This window comes from Hypanus sabinus, chromosome 3, assembly GCF_030144855.1.
Source record: "Hypanus sabinus isolate sHypSab1 chromosome 3, sHypSab1.hap1, whole genome shotgun sequence".
NCBI lineage: Eukaryota > Metazoa > Chordata > Chondrichthyes > Myliobatiformes > Dasyatidae > Hypanus > Hypanus sabinus.
In genome coordinates this window covers 43,788,872-43,810,493 of record NC_082708.1, presented here as the reverse complement: position 1 = coordinate 43,810,493, position 21,622 = coordinate 43,788,872, and positions in this window count along the sequence as shown.

Here is a 21,622-nt window from a genome sequence, read left to right as displayed (position 1 = left end):
GACCCAGAGATTTATCCACTTTTACATTCTTTAAAAGTGCCAGTACTTCCTCCTCTTTAATCGTCATACTTTCCATAACTTCCCTACTTGTTACCCTTACCTCACACAATTCAATATCCTTCTCCTTAGTGAATACTGAAGAAAAGAAATTGTTCAAAATCTCCCCCATCTCTTTTGGCTCCACACGTAGCTGTCCACTCTGATTCTCTAAGGGACCAACTTTATCCCTCACTATCCTTTTGCTATTAATATAAATGTAGAAACTCTTTGGATTTATTTTCACCTTACTTGCTAAAGCAACCTCATATCTACTTTTAGCATTTCCAATTTCTTTCTTAAGATTCTACTTACATTCTTTATATTCCTTGAGCACCTCATTTACTACATGCTGCCTATATTTATTGTAGATATCTCTCTTTTTCCTAACCAAGTTTCCAATATCCCTTGAAAACCATGGCTCTCTCAAACTTTTAACCTTTCCTTTCAACCTAACAGGAATATAAAGATTCTGTACCCTCAAAATTTCACCTTTAAATGACCTCCATTTCTCTATTACATCCTTCCCATAAAACAAATTGTCCCAATCCAATTCTTCTAAATCTTTTCACATCTCCTCAAAGTTAGCCTTTCTCCAATCAAAAATCTCAACCCTGGGTCCAATCCTATCCTTCTCTGTAATTATATTGAAACTAATGGCATTGTGATCACTGGACCCAAAGTGCTCCCCAACCCATACCTCCGTCACCTGACCTATTTCATTCCCTAACAGAAGATCCATCACTGCCCCTTCTCTAGTCGATACCTCTATCTATTGCTGCAAAAACTATCCTGCATGCATTTTACAAACTCCAAACCACCCATCCCTTTTACAGTATGGGCTTCCCAGTCTATGTGTGGAAAATTAAAATCTCCCACAATCACAACCCTGTGCTTACTACAAATATCTGCTATCTCCTTGCAAATTTGTTCCTCCAATTCTCGCTCCCCATTTGGTGATCAATAATACACCCCTATAAGTGTTACTACACCTTCCCCATTCCTTAGTTCCACCCAAATAGTCTCCTTAGTCGAGCCCTCTAATCTATCCTGCCAGAGCACTGCTGTAATATTTTCTCTGACAAGCAACGCAACACCTCCCCTTCTTGTCCCTCCAATTCTATCACACCTGAAGCAACGAAATCCAGGTATATTTAGTTGCCAATCACATCCCTCCTGCAATCATGTTTCATGAATAGCTACAACAAATGTAAACTAACTTCCCAACCTGAGCTCACCTCTCTCACTTATAACTCCTCCGCCACAAAACATAGGAACGTAAGGAATAGAAGTAGGCATAGATCATTCAGTTTCTCATGTCTTTTGGCTCTATCAATAAGATCATTGATCTAACTGACCACAGCTGATAAATTAGTTTAATGCCATTTTCCTGCACTTTTCCCATGTCCCTTAATTCCCTTAATATATAAGAATCTCTCACTTTCAGTGACCAAGACTTTACAGCCCTGTTGGATAGAAAATTTCAAACATTCACTATCCTCTAGTTAAGAGACAGTGATCCCTGGTTCTAGATAGATAGATAGATAGATATTGATTCCAAAGGAAATTACAGTGTCACAGTAGCATTACACGTGCACAGATATACAAATATTAGAAGAAAGACTAAAAAATAAGTTACTTTAAAAATAAGATGCACAAGATTTATAAGTAAAAGGTTACAAGATTTACAAGATTATCAGTTCACACTAAAATGGTAGTGCAAGAATTACAGTAATATTATATTATACAGTAATGGGTGTATATACCCATTGTTCAGATAAGAAGTGATGGTAGTATTGCACAGGGTGTCTTCAATAGCAGGGTGTGGTTAGCAGATGCCACATGTTTTCTCTGTTTCTGACCAAAGCAACACGGGTGGAGCACAGGGTTAATTTTCCATTTTTCCACAACTGCCTCTGTGTTTGGTTTTGTCAGTTCTGGAAAGAATAATAAATACTTCAGCTTGAGTGGAACTTGAATTAGCTATGGTCAATAATGATGAAGTTTGGATGAATGTGTTACCTGTGGTGAGTGCTACATCATTGTATCTACTTTGTCAAATTCAAAAATAAAAGTTCCTGAAAAACTTAGAACTAACTTTAGATTTAGATTTATTGAAGCATACAGCGAGATGTGTCATTTGTGATCATATGCCACACAATTAATTACCTCTGCATTCTCTTAATGCTTGTTATCTGAATGGCTTTGTTCCTATGGCTTGTTCACCATGCTACCATAGTTGCTGCAACATGGTAAATGGAGAGATGTTTTTTTGTGAGAGAAGACTGCAAAAGGCAGTAACAGGTTTACGTTATTCCGAGATGCTCCAGCCCTGGTTAAGAATCGCAGCATCTTGGTCAGAGTGGCAACGTTCTGGGTTGGTCGACAGGAAACATCAAGTACACTGAGTGACAACCTTGGAGAGGACAATTTTTGTCATCCTAAGCATGGGCAAAAAGTTTGTGTCCCTTAGAAAAACAGCCACTTTCCAATTGCAGAATGCTAATAATTGGCAGGACGTCAACTGGGACTGGGCCTCAGTTGCTTCTACTTTTAGCCTCAGTGGCTGACATGCTGCCAATGAACAGAGTGGTTATCACTATAAGGATGCTGTTGTCATGGAAATGAATAAGCAGAATGAAGTTGAAATAAGTGCATTACATATGCACTGCAATCTTCCAAAATTCTTCCAAACTAGCCTGATCTCTCCCAAGTCTTGCAATCTCTCCATCTGACTCTTCCATTTTCTTATCATAGCCTCTGATCATTCTCTTTTCCATCCTAGTCAACAGCTGGTGCTTGGTAGCTTTGATTCCCAAAGCTTACCCATACAATAGTTGTTCACTCTTTCATGCAGCAAGCTGCAGCCAAGAAAGTTAGCAGATCCAGGCATTAAATTGGGCAGAACCTTCCTTCAGAATCAGGCTTATTATCACAGACATATTTTGTGTAGTCTTACAACAACTTCCTGAAGGAAGTAATGACAAGAGGCATGTCTGGATGGTGATGCCCTCAGTAATGGATGTCAACTCCTTGAGGCATCACCATTTGAAAACGTCCTCAGTGGTGGGGAGGCTAGTGCCCATGATGGATGTGGCTGAGTCCACAATTCTCTGCAGCCTCTTACAATCCTGTGCATTGGAGGCTCCATACCAGATGACAATACAGTGAGTCAGAATACTCTTCATAGTACGTCTCTAGAAATTTGCTAGAGTCTTTGGCGACATACCAAATCTGCTCAAGCTCCTAATGAAGTACAGCTGTGAGCATGCCTTCTTCATGATTGCATCAGTATTTTGGGTGCAGCATAGATTCTCTGAGATGTTCAAAGTTCAAAGTAAATGCATTATCAATGTGCGTATTTCTCACCGTACACAACCCTGAGATCTATTTTCTTGCAGGCACCATTTTGATGTCCAAAAAATTGAAGCTGCTCACTCTTTCCACTGCTGGCCCCACAATAAGAACTGATGTGTGTTCTCCTGACTCCTCCTCCCTGAAGTGCACTATCAATTCCCTGGTCTTACTGATGTTGAATGCAAGGTTGGCATTATGATATCACTCAACCAGCTGATCTACTTCAAACCTGCATGCCTCTTCATCAACAATTAAGGTCCTTCCAACAACATTTCTATCACCGGCAATTTAAAGATGCCGTTTTTCCTGTGTGTAGCCACATGGTCATAGTTGTAGAGAAAATGGAGCGATGTACTAAGCATGCATCCTTGAGCTGTGACTCTGTTGATTCAACTTCTTCAAGGTTTCCTCAATGCAGCTGTCTATCACTCACTCTCCACATCTGCGTTAATAATCTGACTGTAAAATATAGGATGTTGTTGAAAAATACAGTGCAGGCTTTAGCTAAGGGTATTGATGGTGTGGAGGGTGGATATTGAGTCCTGTGTAAATAATTCAGAATCCCCAATCTTTTCAGATGAAATGCTTTCGAGTGGATATCTCCCTTTCCTCATTTTTTTTTCTCCAGAGTGTGATCTGTTTAGTTGTCTTGATAAGGGTGTTAGCATCTCTGCCAGGAACCTGGATTAATTATCAGAGCAAGTTTCATTGTGTTGGCTGACTGCAGCCTGGAATAAAGTTCATGGGCTCTGCCTGTAATTGTTATCTGTTACAATGGCACAGCTGTTGCCGGAAGAAGATAGATCTCAGATGGATCTCAGTCACTATGTTGGGGTGTAGGAGTATAAGATATCTTCAAATCTATAAAAATTATTCAAAGTTATAGTTTGAAGTAAATTTCTTATCAAAGTACACATACAGTTACAAGAAAAAGTTTATAAACCTTTTGCAATTATCTAGTTTTCTGCATTAATTACTCACAAAATGTTGTCTGATCTTCACCTAAGTCACAATAATAGACAAACACAATCTGCCTAAAGTAATAACACACAAAGAACTATACTTTTCATGCCATTATTGAACACATTGTTTAATCATTCACAGTCCAGGCTGGAAAAATTATGCAAATCCTTGTATTTAATAACTGGTAGAACCTCCTTTAGCACCAGTAACCTCCACCAAACATTTCCTGTAGCTGCTGATCAGACTTGCACAACAACAAGGAGGAATTTTAGACCATTTCTTCATACAAAACTGTTACAGTTCATCAATATTTCTGGGATAGCTTGCATGAACAGCCCACTTCAGACCATGCCGCAGCATTTCAGTTGGGTTAAGCTCTGGACTCTGGCTTGGCCATTCCAAAACACAAATTTTCTTCTTTTTAAACCACTCTGTTGTTGATTTGCTCTTATGTTTCAGATCATTGTCTTGTTGCATCTTCCAACTTCTACTAAGCTTCAGGAGACAGACTGCTACCCTGACATTCTCCTGTAAAATGTCTTGAATCAATTTTGAATTTATTGTTCCTTTAACAATTGCGAGGTCTCCAGGTCTTTAGGCAGCAAAGCAGCCCAAAACCATAATACTCCTTCCACCATGCTTCCCAGTTGGGATGACATTTTGGTGTTGGTATGCAGTGCCCTTTTCCTTCCAAACATAACAGTGTGCATTTCTGCCAAGAAGTTCAACTTTTGTCATATCTGTCCACAGAACATTACTCCCAAGGTTCACATACATTTTTTTACCCTAGACCGGGGGTCGGCAACCCGCGGCTCCGGAGCCACATGTGGCTCTTTTACGTCTGTGCTGCGGCTCCCTGTTGCTTTGGGAAATAATTGGTTGTGGCGACCCTTTTCCTGGCACATCCGAACCGACTCACAATTAGATAGCCTACGGGGGTTTGCGAGCACAGAGCTTTGGAGCCTCTGCGCCATGGGGGGCAGGTTGAGGGAGGCTTAAAAGTGAGGCTGAAGATTTCGAATAAAGTTTTTTCCTTCGACTGCAGTTACCGACTCCGTGACGTAATTTTAGCGCTGCGTGTAGCACACCGCTACATGGTCAGTATTTAATTAAAATGTATTTTATGTTAGTTTGTTAGTTTTTGAAATGTAATTCTAAATTTGAAGATTATGGTGATCTTGTACAATCTAAATAAGACGTTGTGGCGACCCATTTCCTGACACATCCGAACCGGCTCACAATTAGCCAGCGTTCAGGCTAAGGGAGATAGCCTACGGGGGTTTGTGAGTACGTGTCTTTTGCAGCATCCACGCCCATGGGGGGCGGGTTGAGGGAGGCTTAAAAGCAAGGCTGTTTAGTTCGAATAAAGCTATCTTTGACTGCAGTTTACTGACTGCGTGTAGCACACCGCTGCAACGTGTTTTTATCGCTGGCTGTCCAGAGGGGAGGTGCTGAAACGCTTTGTCGCATGTCTGGAAGAAGTGAAAACTTTCCTGGGCAGCAAAGGGCTCAACTTTCCTGAGCTGGAACAGCCAGAGTGGCTGGAAAAGCTACACTTCATGGTAGACATGACAGCGCACCTGAACACGCTGAACACAGCTCTTCAACGGGGTAAGGACGTACATGTTGGAGGATGTTTTGGCATTCGAGCGCAAGTTGACGTTGCTTGCCAGAGATTTACAGAAAGGCACATTGTCTCACTTCCCCAATTTGAGAGAGTTCAAACAAGGTCACGACATGATAAATTCGGAGTATTTACATTCTGCAATCATCGCAATGCAAACATCGTTTGGGAAACGCTTCTGTGAGTTCAGAGAGGAAAAAAACACATTATCCTTCCTGGTCACTCCCCTAAGCATCGATCCATCCCTACTGAATACGACTGCATTGTCAGGTGTGAGTCAACCTGAACAAGTATGATAAATATTTTAATTGCCTATTATTTTACGTATATTCATATGTTTTCATTGTTCAGTGAAATAGTCCTTTCATTTTTCAGGTTGACAGCTGGCTGACGTTATTTTTGGTTTGCTGCTGGCGGCAAATTTAAGTTTGGCGTTTTTCATAAATACAAGAAGGACTCAAATAGACGTTGAGTATTTTACTTAAAAGTAACCTTCAACCCAACGTCTTTTTTTCGGAGTTCAAAATGTTTTTGTTGCATGCAGAAATGTAATTTCGTTTTCTCTGCAGGAGTTCATCAATTTCATAAATGCAACACATTATAGTTTGTTTATACATAGCATAAAGGCAAAACAAAACGTTGTATGTAGTGTTATTTCATTTTAAATGTCAAACGGGTTTTGCGGCTCCCAGTGTTTTCTTTTCTGTGGGAAACAGGTTCAAGTGGCTCTTTCAGTGGTAAAGGTTGCTGACCCCTGCCCTAGACTGTAATTGTTTAAATGGCATACTCAGAATGGATGACAAGAAGTACAATTATTTGAATTATCTATGAGACTATGATTCAGCCAGTCAATAGACTCTTCACTACACATCTATAATAGTTTCTCAAAGTTTTTGATGTCATACCAAATCTCTGCAGACCTCTAAGAAAGAAAAGGCACTGTTGTACTTCATTTGCAATTACATTTGTATGATGCGTCCAGGACAGATCCTCTAAGTTAGTAACATTCAGAAATTTGAAGTTACTGATATTCTCCAACTCTGATCCTCCAAGGTCTGGCTTATGGACGTCTGCTTTCCCTCCTCAAGACCACAAGACCGTAAGATGTAAGAGCAGAATTAGGCCATTCAGCCTATTGAGTCCGGTCTGCCATTCCATCATGGGCTTCTGAAAATCAAACTGAATGACATCCACTGCCTCTCCTTTGTCCACCATGCTTGTTACTTCCTCGAATAGCTCTAACAGATTTGTCGGGCAGGACCTTTGAGTTTTCCTAGCACTTTTTCCTTTGTAATAGCAATGGTATTCACTCCTGTTCCCTGACACTCATGGACCTCTGGCACACTGCTAGTGTCATCCACAGTGAAGACTGATGCAAACAACCCATTAAGTTTACCTGCCATTTCTTTGTCCCCATTACTACCTCACCAGCCTCATTTTCCAGTGCTCCAACATCAACTCTCACCTCCCTTTTAGTCTTTATATAACTTTTAGTATCCTACTTTATATTATTGGCTAGTTTGCCCTCATGTGGCCATTGGGGAGGCTGGTAGTCTCCCGGAATCCCACATCTGACTCCAAGAACAGAAAACTGGCTCTGCAGACATACCCACTATACCCTCAAGAGTTAAACAAGAATAAAAAGAAATAAGGAATAAACACCAACTTCCTTTGCCTCCACCTGTTTTTGCCGAAGCCCCGTTGAACCAAACTCTGGGACCACTCTGACGACAACTACTCCCACAGTGACTGCTCCGTTAGACAGTACCCCTCTTTTATGGAGATTAGGATTCCAAAGCTCTTCACCAGACTTGTACGGGAATGCTTCTACTGTGTCTGTGCAGCACACCAACTCTCTCCTGAAATCTTCAATCAGTTCCTTAGACATGCTGACGTTGTTCTTATGACACCACTCAACCAAATGCAGTCTCCCTCCTGTACGCTGATTCATGACCACATTTCATATGGCCATCAATAGTGGTCTCATCAGCAAACCTGAATATGCTGTTAGACGTACTTAGCCACAGATAGCACATAGCCCTGTGATGCACCAGCGCTGATAGAGATTGTGGGGGAGATGCTTTTGGCAATCTGAATTGACTGGGGTATACAAGTGAGGATATCCAGGATCATTTGCGTAAGGAGGTACTAATGCCCAGGTCTTGGAGGTTACTGATTAGTTTTGAGGGGATGATGATATTAAATGTCAAGCTGTCATCGATAAGAAGTATCCTGATGTATTGTATGCATCTTTGCTGTCCAGATGTTCCAGGGTTGAGTGAAGAGCCAATGAGAAGGCATCTGCTGTGGACCTGTTGCTCCAGGAGGCAAACTGCAGCGGATCCAAGTCGCCTCTCATACGGGAGCTGATATACTGCAACACCAGCCTTGCAAAACACATCATCACCGTGGATGTAACTCCGACTGGGCGATAGTCTTTGAGGCAGGTAACCACACTCCTCTTGGGCACCAGAGTTTGCTTGAAGCAGGTGGGTATTACACACCGCCAAAGCAACAGGTTGAAGATATCAATGAAAACACCAGCCAGTTGGTCAGCACAGGTGTTCAATACTCAGCCAGGTACTCTGTCCAGATTGGATGTTTTCCTTGGATTCATTCTCTTGAAGGCAGCCTGCACATTATCTTCAGATACGGAAATCAAAGGATCAACAGGGGATGATGGGTTATGTGATGTTTCCTCCATGTTCTGATGGTCAAAGTGAGCATAGAAGGCATTGAGTTCTGAAAGCGAAGTTCTGCTGTCCTCCATGTCACTTTGTTTAACTTTGTAGGAGGTCATGACATTCACACCCTGCCACAGCTGTGGAGCATCCCTTGTTGATTCCACCTCGCCTGTGTGATGGCTTTCCAGAGATCAGACCTGCACCTATTGTAGCTTTCTTGATTTCCAGACTTGAATGCCTCTGATCTGGTCCTCAGCAAATTTTGAATTTGATGGTTCATCCAGGGTTTCTGATTGAGGAAGTCTCTGAAAAATTTCATGGGGATTCGCATATCTACAGCTGTTTTAATAAAGTCTGTTACAACCCTAATGTAGTCATTCACGTCCTCAGATGAGTGCTTGAACATAGCTCAGTATACTGACTCCAAGCTATCCTGTAGTTGATCCTCGGCCGCCCTCAATCACCTCTTAGTTGCCTTAATCTCTGGAGCCTTACTTTTTAGGCTCTGTCTGTATGCAGGTAGTAAGAGGACAGCCAAGTGGTCTAATTGTGGTCTAATAGAAGTGTGGTATAGGTGATGAATGATAGGCTTTCCTTATCGTAGTGTACCAGTGGTCCAGTGTGTTGGGACCTCTGGTGCTACAGGTTATATGCTGGTGACATTTGGGAAGGGTTTTCTTCCAAACAGGCCTGGTTGAAATCACAGACCATAATTTGAAATGCATTGGGATGAGCTGTTTCTTGTCTGCAGTGTTGCAAGTGCTAATATAATCAGCTGCTGGTGGTATGTAAATTGATCACAGAGAAGAATACCCAAGGCAAATAGACTGGTCTGCATTTGATCAATAGGTGTTCCAAGTCAGGGGAACATGAGCTTGACATAATCCCACATTGATACACCATAGAGTATTGACCAAAAAGTACACGCCACCAGCCTTTTCCTTACCAGAGTTCACGGTTTGATCCATCCTGAAAATCATAAATCCTTTTGGTCTGACTGCTGCATCCGGCGTAGATAGCCAAGTCTCGATGTAGTGAACAATTGAGATCTGCCTCTGATACAGCAGCCTTGCTCTCTGATCATCAGTTTTATTTTCCATTGACTGCATGTTTGCCAACAAGATGTTGGGTAGAGGAGGCCTCATTCCTCTGTGCTTCAGCCTGGCTTGAATTTCTGCTCTCCCTTCGCGCTTCTGGCTGTGGCGATGACCCTTACAGGCACCGCACTTGACTGCTTCACGTACTTTCATCGATCATGAGGGGTAATAATTGTCCCTGAACATGGTGGTGTGAGTCATGAGACTCCTGTACCTTCATCTTGATGGCAGCAGCAAGAAGAGAAAATGACCTGGGAGGTGGGGGTCCCTGATGATGGATGCTGCTTTTCTGCCACAATGCTTCACATAGATGTGCTCAGTGGTGAGGAGGGCTTTACCTGTGATGGACGGGGCCATATCTACTACTTTTTGTAGGAGTTTCCATTCAAGGGCATTGGTGTTTCCACACCAGGCTGCGATGCAGCCAGTCAATATAATCTCCACTACACATCTGTCGAAGTTTGTCAATGTTTTAGATGTCATGCCAAATCTTCACAGACTCTTAAGGAAGTAGAGGTGTGCTGTCTTTATGACAGTTATTTAGTTTATAATATTTTCGCTTAGTAATTCATTCAATAGTATTTTCTAGTTAGAATTAGAAGTGTTTAAAGTATATTAATTGCATGTAAAATATATCGGCATGCGATGACGTCACATCCGGTTTCGCCGCGTCTTGTGGGAAAACACCGGTTTGAAATTAGCGCGAGGGTGGGGGCTTTCCACGAGGCACACCTGAGCAGAAGTTGTTTGCAGGCATGAGAAATCACAGTGAGAGCAACGCTGTAAGTTAATAGATAATCGATATATTGAACTAAGATGTTAATGCCGATCCTGTTAGAAGTAACGACGGTAGATAATGTTTATGCTTTCGTTAGTTAAAGAGTCGCGGATAGTTTGCATGGAAGTGTATTTAAAGTAGTCAATGGAGCAGGTAAACTCTCCCTGTATACTGCACCTTAGTGTAATGTAGTTATAGTCACCTTTGCAAGTATTTACACTTGAAATGTGATATTAAGGAAGGAACAAATACTGTATCAATCTTGTATTGTTTTATCAACAGTTTTCACCATATGTTAATGTGAAGAGTGAACAGTAAATGGTTAATCTTACTGCGATCTGGTTCTCATTGAATGTGGTTTATCTCGACGTTAAATTCGACGTTATCAGTTACACGCGAAGGAGAACGTTACAAGAGGTATGGCCATGCTTTCTTTGTAATTGCATTTATGTGCTGTGCTCAGAACATGACAACACTGAGGGATTTAAAGTTGTTCACCCTCTCCACTTCTGATCATCCCGAGGTCTGGCTCATGGACCTCTGCTTTCCTTCTCCTTAAGTCAATAATCACCTCCTTCATCTTGCTGACATTGAATACAAGGTTGTTGTTGTGGCACCCTCGGCCAGATTTTTAATTTCTTTCCTTTATGATGATTTGTCATTACCTTTGATTCGGCCTGTGACAATGGTGTCGTCAGCAAACTTGAAAACAGCATTGGAGCTGTGCTTAACCACACAGTCACTAGTGTAGAGCAAGTAGAGCAGGGGGTGAAACACACATCCTTGTGGTGCACCTGTGCTGATGGAGATTGTGGAGGAGATGTTATTGCAAATCCAAACTGACTGGGGTCTGCGAGTGAGGAAATCAAAAATCCAATTGCACAAGAGGTATTGAGGGCAAGTTCTTGAAGTTTACCTCAACTCTGTTTCGTCCACCCTGGTTCAGTCCCTTCCCAACTACATCCGTGACACCTCACACACTCTTGATCTTTTCAAGGATTTCAGGTTCTCTGGCCCCCATCATCTTAATTTTACTATAGATGGCCAGTCCCTATACACCTCCATCCCTCACCAGGAAGGCCTCACAGCTCTCCGTTTCTTTCTGGACCATCACCACTCCACCAGCACTCTCCTCCACCTAACAGAACTTGTCCTCACTCTAAATAATTTCTCCTTTTGGTCCTCCTACTTCCTTCATACGAAAGGGGTAGCCATGGGCATTCGCATGGATCCCAGCTATGCCTGCCTGTTTGTTGGCTACGTGGAACAGTCTACGCTGCAAGCCTACACTAGTGACCATCCCACACTTTTCCTACACTACATCAGTGCTGCTTCCTGCACCCATTCTGAACTCATTGATCTCATCCACTTTGCCTCCAACTTCCACCCGGCCCTCAAACCCTCCTGGTCCATTTCCAATACTTCCCTTCCCTTTCTCGATGTCACTGTCTCTATCTCTGAAGACAGTTTATCCACTGATGTCTATTATAAATCAATGGACTCTCATAGTTACCTGCGCTATACCTCGTCCCACCCTGCTACTTGTAAAAACGCCAGCCCCTTCTCTTAATTCCTCTATCTCTGTTGCATCTGCTCTCAGGATGAGGCGTTTCATTTTAGAATGAAGGGGATATTCTCCTTTTTCAAAGAAAGGGGCTTCCCTTCCTCCACCACCAACTCTGCCCTCAACCACATCTCTTCCATTTCATGCACATCTGCTCTCACCCCATCCTCCCACCACGCTACCAGGGATAGGGTTCCTCTTGTCCTCACCTACTACCTCACCAGCCTCTGCATCCAGCACATAATTCTCCAAAACTTCCGCCACCACCAATGGGATCCCACCACCAAACGCATCTTTCTCTCCCCCCTTCCCCCCACTTTCTGCTTTCCTATGCAACTCCATTGACTATTCGTCCCTGCTCACTGATCTCCCTCTTGGCACTTACCCTTGCAAGCAGAACCTGTGCTTCACCTGCCCCTACACCTCCTCCATCACTACTATTCAGGGCCCAAACAGTCCTTCCAGGTGAGGCAACACTTCACCTGTGAGTCTGTTGGGGTTGTATACTGTGTTTGATGCTCCAGGTGTAGCCTCTTGTATATCAGTGAGACCTGACGTAGGTTGGGACACCGCTTCTCCGAGCATCTACGCTCTGTCTGCCAGAACAAGCGGGATTTCCCGGTGGCCACCCGTTTTAATTCCACTTCCCATTCCGATATGTCCATCCATGGCCTCCTCCACTGTTGGGATAGGTTGGAGGAACAACACCTTATATTCTGTTTGGGTAGCCTCCAACCTGATGGCATGAACATTGATTTCTCAAACTTCCAATAATGCCTCCACCCCCCACCCCCTTCACCATTTCCCATCCCATTGTCCCTCTCTCATGTTATCTCCTTGCCCGCCCATTGCCTCCCTCTGGTGCTCCTCCCCCCACCTTCATTCTTCTATGGCCTTCTGTCTCTTTCACCATTCAACTTCCTAGCTCTTTATTTCATCCCTCTCCCTCCATTTCATCCATCACCTGGTGCATCTCTCTCCCCTCCCCCCACCTTTCAAATCTACTCAGCCTTTTTTCTCAGATCCTGCCAAAGGGTTTCAGCCCGAAATGTCGACTCTATTTTTTTCCATAGATGCTGCCTGGCCTGCTGAGTTCCTCCAGCATCGTGTGTGTGTGTGTGCTCAGATTTCCAGCATCTGCAGATTTTCTCTTGTTTGTTCTTGAAATTTAATGATATGTTTTGAGGGAATGATAGTATTGAATGCTGAACTGTAGTCGATAAAGGGAAGTCTGATTTGTGCATCTTTGCTGTCCAGATGTTCCAAGGTTGAGTGAAGAGCCAATGAGATGGCATCTGCTGCGGACCTGTTGCATCAGTAGGCAAAGTGGAGTGGCTGTCATGCAGGCTCACTAATGTTAAACAGTGATTTACTGTTGGGTAAATGATACAGTTTTGTAGGTAAGCAATGAGTCTATTGCCAATAGGTTGTAGTCTCTTCAGAAGAAATCTAGAAAGGAAACACTTCAGTTTCATGTGTTGATGGATATTGAACATCCATACAACCCAACCTAGTTATTGACATCCACCTGAAACTCAGGAGGACAATGGAAGGCATTAATCATTTGGATAGTCAGAGGCTTTTTCCCAGGATTGAAATGGCTAGCACGAGAGGGCATAGTTTCAAAGTGCTTGGAAGTAGGTACAGAGGAGATGTCAGGGGTAAGTTTTTTTTTGCAGAGAGCGGTAAGTGTGTGGAATGGGCTGCCGGCGATGGTGGTGGAGGTGGAAATGACAGGATCTTTTAAGAGGCTCCTACATAGCTACATGGAGCTTAGAAAAACAGAGGGCTATGGTAAGTCTAGGTAGTTCTAAGGTAAGGACCTGTTCAGCACAGCTTTGTGGGACAAAGGGCCTGTATTGTGCTGTAGGTTTTCTATGTTCTATGTTCATTTAGTCACCTGAAAAGTTTGAAGAGTCTCAAAATATTTCCACAAGATTCAATATTCATCCTCTGCACCAGGGAAGCCCTCAGCTGGAGTCTGTACTGGATTCAAAGCAGCAGCTCACTGTCTTCTTCGGGAGCACCTCACAGTCCTGCCTTTTGTGCCTAGAGAAAGATCAGAGCACTGTTTAATGGGATTATGGTCCTGAAGCAGAAATTCACATTGCTGAGCTAACTTCTGTGGAAATAAAACAACTGAACAGTGTCAGGAGAAAAGCATCAACAAAAGGAACACAGCAATCAAGATCGATCTTGGAGAAGCAGGGACATTCAATAAAAGTCCAGTTTTGGCAGAGCTACCAATATTCTAAGGGAAAAAATACACTCATTGGCCACTTTATTAGGTGCACCTGTAGACCTGCTCATTAATGCGTATCTAATCAGCCAATCATGTGGCTGCAACTCAACACATAAAAGCATGTAGGTATGGTCAAGAGGATCAGTTGTTGTTCAGACCAGACAGAATGGAGAAATGTAATCTAAGGGACTTGGACTGTGGAATGATTGTTGGTGCCAAAGAGTGGTTTGAGTATTTCAGAAACTGCTAATCTCCTGAGAATGGCATATGCAACATTCTTTAGAGTTTACAGAAAATTTTGTGAAAAACAAAGAAGACATCCAGTGAGCAGCAATTCTGTGGGTGAAAACACCTTGTTAATGAGAGAGGACAGAGGAGAACGGCCAGACTGGTTCAAGCTGACAGGAAGGCAACAGCAACTCAGATAAACACACATTACAACCGTCGTGTGCAGAAGGACATCTCTGAATGCACAACACACTGAACCTTAAAGTGGATGAGTTAAAGCAGCAGAAGGCCACAAGCATAGACTCAGTTCCACTTTATTAAGTACAGAAGGTACATAAAAAAGTGGCCTCTGAGTGTACTTGCTAAAAATGCTGACAGCGAAACAGCTCAGCTGAAATACAGGTAGTCCCTGGGTTACGAACGTCCGACTTACAAACAACTTGTACTTACGAACCGAGGAAAGAGAACGCCGTCTGCCATTTTAAGTTGGATCACGACACCATCCGCCATTTTAAGTTGTTGCCGTTGACACTGTGTTGAGTGTGTAACTTTGTATTTGGCTTAAATTAAGATTCACCCTGACCCCAGACCCCCATTCCGGTTGGCTGGTGGCACAGTGAGATCAGCGCAGGGCTAGAGAATGGAGTTTCTCAAGTTCGATCCAGTGACAGACCGCTCCTGTGCTGGGATGATGTCGATCCAGTGACTCCCGTACCATCCGTGCCGGGTTAATGTTGAGCGCACAACTCGACCTCGTAAAAACTAACACTGCCACCTCCAGTTTAAATTCCCACACGGAATATTGTGGAGGATCAAATACCCAAACCCGGCACAGCCCCCACTTGTCACATTTAACCTGCCTCAGTGTGGTGGACTTTCGGATCCGGGGAATTCAGTGCAACGGTCCTTAGGGCCCAGTGGACCTCGGCTGCGGGCAGAGGTCGGACCTCGTCGCCCGCAGTGTTTCTGTTCCGTTGATGGGAAGCAATCGCGATTGAAAATAAAGTGGAAATAATAATAAATAATAAATAATAAAAATGAAAAGAGTTGAAACGCCATCTGTCATTAGAAAAGTGTTAGGCTACAGTCGGTCAACGATCGGAACAATTTTAAAGGATAAAGTGAGAATAATGGAGCATGTGAAAGGCTCTGCCCCGATGAAAGCTACAATTATTACTAAGCAACGCAGTGGTTTAATTATTGGAATACATACGTTTCTTGTGTTTTATATGCATAGAAAGGTAAAATATATACTATATACTAAGACAAACATTTGACTGACGCTAAATAATACTGGATGTACTTGTTCCGATTTACGTACAAATCCGACCTAAAAACTGACTCAGGAATGGAACTCGTACATAACCTGGGGACAGCCTGTATTTGTAGTCTATTCAACATTATTCAGAAAATAACCCAATTGAATCCTTATAGTATAAAGAAATTACTGTAAGACCAAACCCAAAGGAAGTAACTGAAGATTAGAAAGGACAATTAAGGAGCAAATTTAAGTCCTCTACTTTTTTAGAAGTTTCCATGGATTCAGCTTGTCATCTAAAACTTTGACAGACCTCTATAGCAAAGTGGAGAGCACCCTAACTGATTTCATCATGGCCTGGTTTGGAAACATCAATGCCCAGGAACAGAAAAGTCTACCAAAAGTGATGGATACAGCCCAGGTCCATCACAGGCAAAGCCCCTCCCACCACTGAGCTCATCTACAAAGAGTGCTGCCACAAGAAATACCCCCACCATCCAGACCGTGCTCTCATCTCGCTACTACAATTGGGCAAGAATGAAAAGCGTCTTAGGTCCCACGCCACCAGGATCAGGAACAGTTATTACCGTTCAACCATCAGACTCCTGAACCAGCATGGTTAACTTCACTCAGCTCAACTCTGAACCGGTTCCCCATCTATGGACTCACTTTCAAGGATTCTGCAAATCATGTTCTCAAGTTTTTTTTTCCATAAATTGTCTATTGTACATTGGTTGTTTGTCAGTCTTTGTTACTTATAGTTTTTCATAAATTTTATTGTATTTCTTTATTTTCTTGCAAGAAAATGAACCTCAAGGTAGTATATAGTGACATGTTTAAATGAAAATGACCTACTTTCTCCTCTTGTTTTCAGGAGATAGTAAATACAATTTTGTATTCAGCCACGAGGGGGCACTTATAGCGCAATGACAGAAGCCTTACCTAAACTACAGAATGGATCAAAATCCTGAGCTGCAAATAATTTAGACAGAACTTGTCGAAACATAACAATGAATTTTATGCTACCTGACCTACCGAGTTTTTCTAATATTTCAGATTTCCATGATCTGCCAGTTTTTAATTTTCATCTTACTTTTTATTATAAGCAATAATTTGGAAATATCAGTGGTTACAAGTGTTTCTATTTGGAAAACCTTTTAAATTACATATACACTGCCTTATACCAATAAAGAGCATTTTGTACCTGATAATGTGTTGTTTCGTGGCTTCTGTCGGGCCCAGGGCAGGGGACTGCTACAATCCCTTTCAGAACAGCTGGGGGAGGTGCAGCCCCAACATTTGGTTTACTCAAATGCAAACAGTAGTTTCTACCCACTTCCTGTCACAGCAGAATGGCTGATGCCCATAAACCTCCCCAGGAAGAGCAGTGATGCTCCCCACTCCCTGCCAGTTTCTGCCTTGACCTGGGGATGTCAAACACACCTTCTTGTGTCACCACCACTATCGCAACACCATCTTTCTCACCGCTGTCTGAGCTTTCACAACAGAGAGATTCAGTGAATGAAAGAACGAGCAGGGTTGACTCAACATCAATGACCCACATTAAGGCATTGCATGATATCACTTTGAAAAAATATTTAAATCTAGGTAGGTCTTAGTGTTAATGGGAAAGGTTGGAAACTTGAGGTGAATGGGTCTTGATGTAAATATAATGAACGTAAGCTAGCACAAAATATAAAAACATCATAAAAATCTCTATATTTATATAAAACAGAAAAGTGTGGCTAAAGTGAACAGCAACACACACAAAGATGCTGGAGGAACTCAGCAGGTGAAACAGCATCCATGGAAAAGACTAAACAGCCAATGTTTCAGGCCAAGACCCTTCATCAGGACTGGAGAAAAAAGTCAGCAAGAAGCTGGGAGGAGGGGAGGAAGAAGTACAAAGTGGTAGGTGACAGGTGAAACTAGGAGTGAAGTAAGGAGCTGGGAAGTTGATTAATGAAAGAGATAAAGGGCTGGAGAAGGGGGAATCTGACAGGAGAGGACAGAAGGCCATTGAAGAAAGGAAAGGGGTGAAGAACCACAGGGAGGTGATGGGCAGGTAAGGAGATAAGGTCAGAGAGGGAACCGGGAAAGGAGAATGGTGAAGGAGAAGGGAGGGGGCAATTACCAGAAGTTCAAGAAATCGATGTTCATGCCATCAGGTTGGAGGTGACCCAGATGGAATATAAGGTGTTACTCCATCACAGTGCAGTCTCATCATGGCAGTAGAGGAGGCCATGGACTGATATGTCGGAATAGGAATGGAAGGTGGAATTAAAATAGATGGCCACTGGGAGATCCTACATTTTCTGGTGGATGGAGCGTAGCTACTCAGTGAAGCCACCTCCCAATCGATGTCCGGTCTCAAGAGACCACAATGGGAGCACCGGATACAGGAGATGACCCCAACAGACTCACAGGTGAAGTGTCACCTCACTTGGAAGGACTGTTTAGGGTCCTGAATGGTCGTGAGGGAGGAGGTGTAGGGGCAGGTGAAGCACTTGTTCTGCTTGTAAGGTGCCCCATGAAAGGCTTATTGAGAAAGTAAGGAGGGACGGGATCCAAGGGGACAGTGCTTTGTGGATCTAGAACTGGCTTGCCCTCAGAAGGCAAAGAGTGGTTGTAGACGGGTCATATTCTGCATGGAGGTCGGTCAACTGTGGTGTGCCTCAGGAATCTGTTCTGGGACCCCTTCTCTTCATGATTTTTATAAATGACCTGGATGAGGAAGTTAAGGGATGGGTTAGTAAATTTGCTGATGACACAAAGGTTGGAGGTGTTGTAGATAGTGTGGAGGGCTGTCAGAGGTTACAGTGGAACATTGATAGGATGCAAAACTGGGTTGAGAAGTGGCAGATGGAGTTCAACCCAGATAAGTGTGAGGGGGTTCATTTTGGTAGGTCAAATATGATGGCAGAATATAGTATCAATGGTAAGACTCGTGGCAGTGTGGAGGATCAGAGTGATCTTGGGGTCTGAGTCCATAGGACACTCAAAGTTGCTGTGCAGGTTGACTCTGTGGTTAAGAAAGCATACAGTGTATTGGCCTTTACCAATTGTGGAATTGAGTTTAGGAGTCGAGAGGTAATGTTACACCTATATAGGACCCTGGTCAGACCCCACTTGGAGTACTGTGTTTAGTTCTGATCACCTCACTACAAGAAGGATGTGGAAACCATAGAAAGGGTGCAGAAGAGATTTAAAAGAATGTTGCCTGGATTGGGGATCATGCTTTATGAGAATAGGTTGAGTGAATTCGATCTTTTCTCCTTGGAGCGACAGATGATGAGAGGTGACCTGATAGAGGTGTGTAAGAGGCATTGATCATCTGGATAGTCAGAGGCTTTTTCCCAGGGCTGAAGTGGCTAACACGAGGCGGCACAGTTTTAAGGTGCTTGGAAACAGGTACAGAGGAGATGTCAGGGGTAAGTTTTTATGTAGAGGGTGGTGAGGGCGTGGAATGGGCTGATGGTGACGGTGATGGAGATGGATACGATAGGGTCTTTTAAGAGGCTCCTGGATAGTTACATGCAGCTTAGAAAAATAGAGGGCTATGGGTAACCCTCAGTAATTTCTAAAGTAAGGACATGTTCAGCACAGCATTGTGGACCAAAGGGCCTGTATTGTGCTGTAGGTTTTCTATGTTTTCTATGATAAGTACCAGGAGGGAGGTCAGTGGGGAGGGACAAGTGGACAAGGGAGTTGCAGAGCAAGCAATCCCTGCAGAAAGCAGAAAGTGGGGAAGAGGGAAATTGTGTTTGGTGGTGGGATGGCGGAAATTACAAAAAATTCTGTTGGACACGGAGGCTAGTACGGTACTAGGTGAGGACAGGAGGAACCCTATCCCTGGTGTGGCAGCAGAGGATGTGTGCTAAATGGAAGAGATGTGAGTGAGGGTAGCAGTGATGGCTGAGGAAGGAAAGCCCCTTTCTTTGATAGGGAGAAAACATCTCAGTAGCTTCATCCTGTGAGCAGATGCAGCAGAGACGGGGAAACTGAGAGAAGATCATGCCAACTTTACAAGTGACAGGGTGGGAAGAGGTATAGTTCAGATAGCCGTGAGATTCAATGGGTTTATAAAAGGCATCCATAGATAAACTATCTTCACAGATGGGGACTGAGAGATCAAGAAAGTGGAGCAAGGTGTTGGAAATGGACCAAGTAAATTTGAGGGCGGGATGGAAGTTGGAAGCAAAGTGAATGGAGTGACTCTCAGCATGGTTGCAGGAAGCAGCACCGATGCAGTCATCAATGTAATGAAGACAGAGTTGGGGAGCGATGCCGCTGTAGGCATGCACTGTTCCACATAGCCGACAAAAACGTAGGCGTAGCTGGGACTGCATTGGTGCAGCATTGGTGAAAAATGAAAGGGGATCTTACAGAAACATACAAAATTATTAAGTAATAGATAAGACAGAGTCAGAAAAGTTGTCTCTGCTTGTAGGTGAAACTAGAACTAAAGGACATAGCCTCAAGATTTGGGGAAATAGGTTTAGAAAGGAGATGAAGAGAGGCTGCTTTTCCCAGAGAATAGTGAATCTGTGGAATTCTCTGCTCAGGAAGCAGCAGAGGCTACTCATTAAGTATATTTAAGGCACAGTTAGATAGATTTTTACCTAGCAGGGGAACTAAGGATTATTGGGAAAAGGTAGGTAGGTGGAGCTGAGTCCAAGGTCAGATCAGTTACGATCTTAATGAATAGTGCAAAAGGTTTAATAAGCAATTTGACCCTCTCCTGCTTCTATTTCTTACGTTCTTTTGGAAGGTGATGGTGCAGGAGCAGTGGCCTGACACTTCTCAGTGGAGTCCTTGATCAGAGTTTAGAAAAAGGTGTCAGAGAGCTGAGGTCAGTCTGCCAGACTACATCACCCCTGTTTGTGAGTTTGATGGTTACTTTGGGATTAGTATGGGAAGAGTACAGGGTAGTGCATTCAGAAGGAGGGCCCCATTACCCCTCCTCTTTCTCCTCCCTCACCTTCACCATCCTCCCTCTGGTTCCCCACGTCCTTCCCTTTATTCCATGGTCTCCTGTCTGAATCCTTCTTCTTTAGCCTTTTGTCTCCCCAACCTTTCACTTCCCAACATTATTCCTTTTTTTTGATCTTACCCAACTCTTCTTCCTCTCAATCGCAGTCACCTATCATCTGGCCAGCTCGTGTTCCTCCCCCTCCCCCACTCTGTTATTTTATTCCAGTCCTGATGAAAGGCTTGACCAGAACCATTGACTGATTATTTCCCTCCACTGATGCTGCCGGACCTACTGAGTTCTTCCAGCATTTTGTGTGTTGTTGCAGAACCGCAACAGGGCATGGAAGATGTCAATCCAGACATCATCGTCTCCATGACATTGTTCTCAATCTTTCTCACTGTAGTGTAGCTCCTCCCTTCCATCACCGGAGTGCAGGACAAATGGGAAACAACTCGATCTGTGGTGTTGCATTACAATATGCAGACAATGAATGCTTATATGCACGTTAAAAGGTCAAGCACCACATCATCATTGACTCCTGAACTTATGAAAGAATGGGCCTTACACTAAGCATACACTAAACAAAGATTCTCTAACAATGTGTCCCTACTGTACAAGCCAGTCAACACAGGTGTTCAAAGATACGCTGGAAAACATACTTACCTTATCTTGAGAGTAAACCTTCAATGAAATAAAGATAGACATTGATGATAAAATTCTGCACATTTTTTGGCCATGCGACTAAAAGATCATTTGGAGATAAGTACCTCAAACCTGGCACAAAGCTTGTGGTCTCCATGAAAGGTGTAATTAGAA